An 8,510-nucleotide genomic window follows, 5' to 3' on the forward strand; every position below is an offset into this window, starting at 1 on the left:
CTGACTTCCATCCAAATAATTATGGAATTTATCAAATCAAATCAAGTTTAATTATCATTCAAGCCATACATGGATACAGCTGAACCAGACAATGTTCATCTGTGGCCAAGTTGCAAAACATTCAAAATAGCAAGCAAACTTCGAAACGAGTAATATTCAAAATAGCGAGCAAAGAGGCATATTCACTCGAAACAAGGCTCTCGGCCCGAAACGTCGACCGCTCTCTTTTCCACAGACGCTGCCTGGCCTGCTGAGTTCCTCCAGCATTGTGTGTGTGGCACTGGGTTTCCAGCATCTGCAGGTTTTCTCGTATTTGTGAGAATTCCCGTCCCTTTGCACCTCTGATTTCTGAATGTGCTCTTTGTTTAGAAAATATAGAAAGTATAATGTGGAAAAAGTTGAAGTGTCAAGGATCGTCAAGGATGTAGAGCAGAGTGATCTGGGAATAATGGTGCATAGTTCCCTGAAGGTGGAATCTCATGTGGATAGGGTGGTGAAGAAAGCTTTTGGTATGCTGGCCTTTATGAATCAGAGCATTGGGTATAGGAGTTGGGATGTAATGTTAAAATTGTACAAGGCATTGGTAAGGCCGAATTTGGAGTATTATGTTTAGTTCTGGTAGCCGTATTATAGGAGAGACATCAACAAAATAGAGAGAGTACAGAGAAGATTTACTGGAATGTTACCTGTGTTTCAACACCTAAGTTACAGGGAATGGTTGAACAAGTTAGGTCTTTATTCTTTGGAGCGTAGAAGGTTGAGGGGGGACTTGATATAGGTATTTAAAATTATGAGGGGGATAGATAGAGTTGACGTGGATAGGCTTTTTCCATTGAGAGTAGGGGAGATTCAAACAAGAGGACATGAGGTGAGAGGGGGTGAAAATTTAAGGGTAACACGAGGGGGAATTTCTTTACTCAGAGAGTGGTAGCTGTGTGGAACGAGCTTCCAGTAGAAGTGGTAGAGGCAGGTTTGGTATTGTCATTTAAAGTAAAGTTGGACATGTATATGGACAGGAAAGGAATGGAGCGTTATGGGCTGAGTGCAGGCCAGTGGGACTAGGTAAGCGTTCAGCACGGACTAGAAGGGCCGAGATGGCCTGTTTCTGTGCTGTAATTGTTATATGATTCAAATGCCTGTGCTACATGGCTGGGCAGGCTGTACAAGTAAAATACAATATTGGACTGAGTGAGATTGGAGGAGGCTGGGGTGGAGGAGAAACAATAACAGGGACCACCTGGGCTGAATACTCTCTCCGACTGCACAGTGTGTGTATTGCAGAGGCATTAAGGAACCCAGACACATATTTTAAAGCAAAAATGATTTGTCACAGATCAAGAATACAAGAATATTAAACCCAACGCCAGATTTAGGGGTTCCAAACAAGCACAGAAAGAAATCTTAGTTGTACCTAACGATAAATAATAGATTCTACAGACGCTGGATATTTCGAGCAACAGAAACAAAATTCTGGAGGGACTCAGCAGGTCAGGCAGCAAGTGTGGAGAGGAATACAGTCCTTTTGGGCAGGGGATGCTTTTTATGGTGCAACAGTAAAATCTGGTGAATTTCCTTAACACTGAGGAAGTAGAAGCACTGGTGTGTTGTCTTGATCATAGTGTACATGTGGTTGGACTGTGACAAGCTGTAGATTATGTTTACAGCTAGGAACTTGAAACTCCCAGTTGTCTCCACCTCAGCATCACTGACCCATCCATGAGCGTCTGCTCTGCCCCACTTCCTGATGTCAATGCCCAACTCTTTAGTTTTGCTGACATTCAGGGAAAGATTGTTAACACCAAGCCACAAGGCTCTCTAACTCCTTTGTGCACTCTGTCTGGTTGTTATTGGAGATCTGGTCATCAGTGAATGTAGATGTAGTGAGAGCCGAGTCTGATTACACATTAGAGAGTACAGGGGGTAGAGTAGGAGCCTGAGGATGCAGCCTTGTGGCACACCCATGTTGAGAATAATCATGACAGAGGGGTTTGCTGCCTATCCTTACTAATTATAATTATCTATGCTCTTCAGGATTTTATAAACCTCTTTAAAGTCACCCCTTAGTCTCCTTCATTCCAGGGAAAAGTCCCAAATTTTTGATGTTGTCCTTGAAACTGAAACCTAATGGTCTCGGCAACATTCAAGTGAACTTTTTCTTCACCTTGACAAGGCTAATCACATCCTTCCTATAGCACGGTGCCAAGAATTGTACACATTTAGTCCCTGTGCTGTCTCACCTTTGTCTTGTACAGCTTTAATATGGTCTGCAAACTCTGGCACGTAGTGCCCCAATAGATGGAGGAAAGTGGGTCATACGCCTTCCTCACCACTGTAAAACCATAATAATCAGGCCATTTGGCCCATCACGTCTGCTCCTTCATTTCATCATGGCTGATCCATTCTGGCATCTTCCCTCTTCCTTTCCAGTCCTGAAGAATGGTTTTAGCCTGAAACATTGACTGTTTGTTCATTTCCATGAATGCTGTGTTGATCTGCTGAGCTCCTCCACTATTTTGTGAATGTTCCATTAAGGTGGCACATAGGGACTTTAGGTAGGATTGGAAGGGTTTCTTTTTACAGTAGATGTATAAAACATTAAGAAAGTCATTCAGAGAATAGTTAGTCAGAGCGTTTTCCCCAGGGTGAAATTGAAAAATACTCGAGGTCGAGTATTGCCCATACTCTCTGTGATCCACACTTTATTGTATACCTGCATTGCACTTTCTCTTTCCGTGTTACACTTTATTCTGTTTTACCTTGTTCTCCCTCAATGCACTGTGTCACGCCCTGAGCTGCATGAACAGTATTGTCAGGCAAGCTTTTCACTGTAAATGTGACAATGATAAACTAATACTAATAGCAATTAGGTCTGGAGATCTTCGGTTTAAGGTGAGAGGGGCAGGTTTAAAGGAGATTTGCATCCTCAGTACTGTACGTTTGGTTGGAAAGGTCAGATGAGTTTCAGGCACACTGTGACGATGAGAGCTCACTGCAGCTAAGCTGCAAGGCACTGTTTTCGTTTTGACCACACCTAGAAGGCCAGCACATAGCTCCTCCAACACTTTAGCTCTCACCTTGGATGGTACAACAACTCTCAATCCCCACAGAGGACAACCTCTGTAAAAGGCAAGTTCATCCTGACACGGGTAAAAATAGGATTTCTGCTGCACGTTCCAGCCGGTTTGTGTTGTCATGTTGCCATGACCCGAGACAAAGATCACACGTTGTCAAGAGGAGTGTCGTCTTTTGCAAATTTTTCATGTATTTCCTTTCCCAAGAGTGAATGGGACAATCCTTCAGTATTTCCATGATTAATTGTACTGTTGAATTTAATCTTGTAATTGAGAAACACAGCCTATCTCTGCATTTCTACTGCTGATGTTAGTGGAACGCCCTTCAAGATGCACAGAAAGGTGTTCCAGTGGTGGTTGATGATCAGTAATGAGGGTAAGCTCTCCCTCCCGTACAAGTGCGGTTGAAACATTTTACACGCCCAAGCCAGACTCAAGGCCTGTCTGTCAATCTGTGTGGTAAGGGAACATGATGCAAATGCAGTCACTTCCATCATTCATAGCATGAGACGTGATTGCACCATGAGGTGAGGCGTCACAGTCAAGCTTTACTGGACAATGTGGATCATAATGTGTGAGTACAGTGTCTGATGTCACCATTTCCTTCAATTTTTTGAAAGACATGTCACACTGTTTTGTCCTTTGCCATTTCTTCCCAATCCATAATAATGAGTTCAATGGGCGGAGCACAGTAGTTAGGTTTGTCAGGAACCTGTTATAGTTCTTTACAAATCATAAAAATAGGACCACAACTGCAACACATCTTTTGACTGTGGGGCATCCACCACTGCTTGCATTTTCTTGGCACACTTGTAACCACAGTAAGTGATGCTTAGTTCAAAGAGTTCACAATTGTTGCATTGTGTTCTGAGCACATAAACTTCTAATCTTTTTAATACTGTCAAGTTTTTGGAGATGTTATTTGTCATCCTTACTGGTAAAAATTATGTTATCCAGGTAACACTAATACTAGTCCAAAAATAAGCCTATTATAAATGATAAAGCCCATGTGTTTATGTTGAGAAACAATTCGGACTCTTCTTCCATCTCCATCTGTCAGTAGGCCTCAGCTAAGTCCAGTTTGCTGAAGTGTTTCCTTCCAGAAAGGTTTGGTAAGATATCCTCTGTCTTGGACAGAGGATATTGATCCTGACAGACCCATTTACATTGGTGGTGCCCTTAAAATCACCATGGACCCAGACAGACCCATCCTTCTTGGGTACTGGGACCACTGGCATTGCCCATGGCTTCACTCAATCTTGGAAAGAATGCCTTCAGCCTCCATGTGTTCTAGCTCACTGGCCACTTTGTCACAGATGGTGTAAGGAAACAGGTGGACTTTGTAAAACTCAGGTGTGGCAGTTTCATTTAACATTATTTTATGCTTGATATGTTTGAGTTTTCCAGTGCCAGCCTTGAACCCTGCTGTGGCATAATCCAGGACCTTTCTTAATTTGCTTCCTGTTGACTCTATTGCAGGGGATGAGGCACGCAAAAGTTGGATGGATCTCCAATTAAGGTGCAGTTGTCTCAGCCAGTTGCAACCCCTCAATGCTGGCCCTTCTGTTTTTACCACATACAAGCCTAATGTGACTGTTGATTGTATTTTACTGTTACAAATGTCATGCACACAGGAATGATCTTTTCTCCAGTATAAGTTCCTAGCTGGATATCTTCAGGTTTCAGTTCAGTGTCTTTGCAGTGCCATTCAATCTACTTGCTGAGCCAGTGCCCAATTCCATTTTAATTAATTTCCTATTCACTTTCAGTGTAAGCCATATTGCTTGTTTCATGTTAATTTTCACATTGTAAATATCAAGGCTACCCAGTCCAGTGTCACCTTCATCATTATCAGATTTTTCATCAACACCAGCAGACTAGTGCTCTATCTGAAACTGCATCTTGACTTTTTATCTTTTTTCCTACCCTGACCAGTCCATTTATTTTTGTCTACTCGACTTGCTCTTTGTATGTCACCTACTTTGTTGCATTTTCTGCAAGTTTCACCCTTAAACCTGCATTGTCTGGAGTACGTGAGCCCCTGCTATAATGGTAACAGAATTTGTTTGGCCAGGTTGGTTTCTGTTTAGACAATGCAATTTTATTCATGCTCACTTTCATTCCTGACTATGACTCAATTGTGTTTCTGTCTGATTTCAACAGCTCTTTTAAATGTTAGCCAGGCTTCAGTTAGGAGCCATGTTTGAATACTTTGTTAGGTTCTGCAAACTAACTGATAATTAAGTCCATCATTGAACTGATAATGTTCAGACAACCTCTTCAATTTAGAAACGTACACTGAAATGGACTCCCCTTCCTTTTGATTCCACTTATGAAACCTAAAGCATTCTGTAATCAGCAACAGTTTTGGTTCTAAATGTTCCTGCATTACTTCCACAATATTAGCAAAACTAATTTTGGCTGGTGTGGTTGGTACAGACAATCTTCTGAGCAAACTATACGCTTTTAAACCCAATGCACTCAGCAAAACTGGTGCCCACTTCTCATTGGCTATTTCATTTGCTTCAAAATATAGCTTAATTTGCTCAGCATACACTATCCAGTTATCTCTTGTGCAATTGAATGTGTCTATCATTCTGATGTAGCCAGTAATTTCTGCTCTTTTTTAAAAAATTATGATTATTATTTTCTGGTACTCACTGTTTAGGAATCTGTGAATTTGTCTGTTTTCTGCCTTTTTAAAATTCGGCCATTTCTCCTCTTGCAAAGAAAGCATGCTGAGTTTTTTTAAACTCGAATGTCTTGCTGTGCTTCAACAGGTAGGTAGTCATCTCAGGATTGTTTTAAAACTACCTCATCACCACTGTAACATTTTCTAACTCCAAAATATGAAACTAATTGAAAGAAAAACATGGGGAGACAGGCATAAACATCCACTCTTCCTTTTTACTTCTAGTGAGTGCATTTGTATGACACGATGGCGTAATGACTCATGCCATTCATGTACTTATACGTATAACCCATAATCACTTAGTTAAACTTCAAAGAATGTTTAATCAAACGATATATTTACAATATTACATACACCACTTCCTTTTGTTCAAAAATATTCAAATAATGCTTTTCTCAGATGAGAAGTATTGCATTTCTCATCTGGATTTCAGGCTGTTGATGTACGTATGCAACTGTACCTTTAATAACTGAATACGAGTATCAATACATTGACCTATCAGTGCCTTGTTGTCTAATACATCCATTCAAACTGCTTCTTATCTGATATTGTATGTTAAAGAGCATGAAATATACATTACATATGCAGAGAGAGATGCTTTCATATGATCTTAAACATAGAGCGTAGCATCATAGAGGATCACAGTGCAGAAACACGCTCTTTGGCTCATCTAGTCTGTGCTGAGCCATTATTCCATCTAGTCCCATCGACCCACATCTGGACCATAGCTCTCCATACCCCTCCCATCCATGTACTTATCTAAGTCTCTCTTAAATGTTGAAGTCAAACCTCTATTCTACTGCACTCCTCAGTATCCATGCTCACCATGTAAGTCCTACCCTGGTAGGACTGGTTGAAATACAACACCTCACACTTGTCTGCATTAAATTCCATCTGCCGTTTTCAGCCAATTTTTCCAGCTGGTCCAGAACAGACTGCAGGACTTGGCAGCCTTCCTCTCTGTCTACTACACTCTCAGTCTTGGTGACATCACAAATTTGTTGATCCAGATTATCACATTATTAACTAAATTGTTGATCTAGATGACAAACAACAACAGACCCAGCACCACACGTTCAGGTTTGGGCATCCTTATAAATGGATAAACAACATTTCAGAAACATTCTGTAACCTCGCGCTTCCACCAACCTCAGCAGCACATGTACAGTAGAGATAGTTTGCCTGAAGTATGGATCAAAGACTGGGACTATCCAAGGTGTGTGCCAGGGGCAGAGGGCATGTGTCGTACTGCAGAGATTTCGATTTCCACCCCAAAACTATTATTAATAACTATTATAATATAACTATTAATAAGCTCATTGTGGGATTTGGAGGTACCACAATTCCCACAGAGCCCCTTTCAGTAATCCATAAAAGATGAGTCACTACAAAAACTGCAGGCTTTCATCAGCCAGAGCCTGTGAAGGATCCTCGACATCAAATACTGATAAAGTAACACAGTAACCACTGTGTGGGGAAAAAGATTCTGTAAAAGTGAAATGTTTTCATAAATAAGGAAATAAAAAGTTTCTAATTATCAAAAATTATTATAAAGAGCAGTAAATGGTAAAAAAAAACTAAATCAAATCAATATCTGGTGTGACCTCCCTTTGCTTTTAAAACTGCATCAGTTCTGTTAGGTATACTGTTGTATACCTAAGTTTTATAAGAACATCTGCTGGTAGGTTCTTCCCAGCATCTTGGAGAATTTGCCACAGTTCTTCTGCAGATTTTGGCTGTCTCATTTGCATCTGTCTCTCCAGGTCTCTCAACGTTACGTGGGGCGCAGCCTCCGGTATCCTGTACCATTTTTCTAAAAAGGTGTTCCACTTAACTTGTAAAGCTGCCCCTTGCTTTCCAATGATCACAGCCTCCCCTTCCAGGTGCTGTTGGGTACATGCCTCCAGGTGCCATTTCTCCTCTAACTCCGTTCTGAGTCTCGTCAAAAATCACTGTACAATGTAGCTCAGATTTGGACATTACAGCCCTGGGTAATATAGCCTGCACGCCCTTTTTCCATTTTTCCCAGGCTTCCTGAATCTGATCTGCGATGTCTTCTATCCAAAAGACATTAGCCTTCTTGTCTTCTCGCACTATCAATTGAGCCCCTGCTCTTTTCACACTCAGCCCATTTCTGGTGCATTCTAATTTTAATTCCAGTTTCAACAAGGCATCTCTGCCTAACAAATTAATCGGAGTTCCTTTAAATACTAGCACTGGCAAAACAATTCCTTTATTTCCCATTCTCAACCGCACTGGAGCCGTGCACTGTGTCAACTGTGTTTTCCCCGAGAACCCTACCGTCTTAATAAACTTTCCTGACATGGGAAGGTGAAGGGCATACTGTGGCTGTACACAAGTGTACGTGGCTCCAGTATCTATCATCATTGGTGTCAGTTGCCCTTCTAACATAACCTGAACAATGGGTTCCTCATCTGCTTCCCTTGTTATCATTGGGTAATGTCCCTTCCCACTCAAGTTCTCGGGGCACCCCTAATACCTTGCATAGGGGTTCACAGGTCCGCTTGGGCCTGTGGGGGCTGGTCTTTGGCTGAACTTTAGTTCCCTTCTTATCGGTTCCTGCTGGTGTGTGACAGGCCATAGTGTAAACGGACAATCTCTTCTCATGTGACCTAGCTGATTACATTCCCAGCACAATCTCTCTACCTCTCTTTCCCACTGTCTTCTCACTGGTCTCCTTTGCCCATAGCTTCTCTGTCCCCCTCCTTGGGACTTACAGTCCTGTC

This window comes from Hemitrygon akajei, chromosome 25 (genome assembly GCF_048418815.1).
Source record: "Hemitrygon akajei chromosome 25, sHemAka1.3, whole genome shotgun sequence".
Lineage (NCBI taxonomy): Eukaryota > Metazoa > Chordata > Chondrichthyes > Myliobatiformes > Dasyatidae > Hemitrygon > Hemitrygon akajei.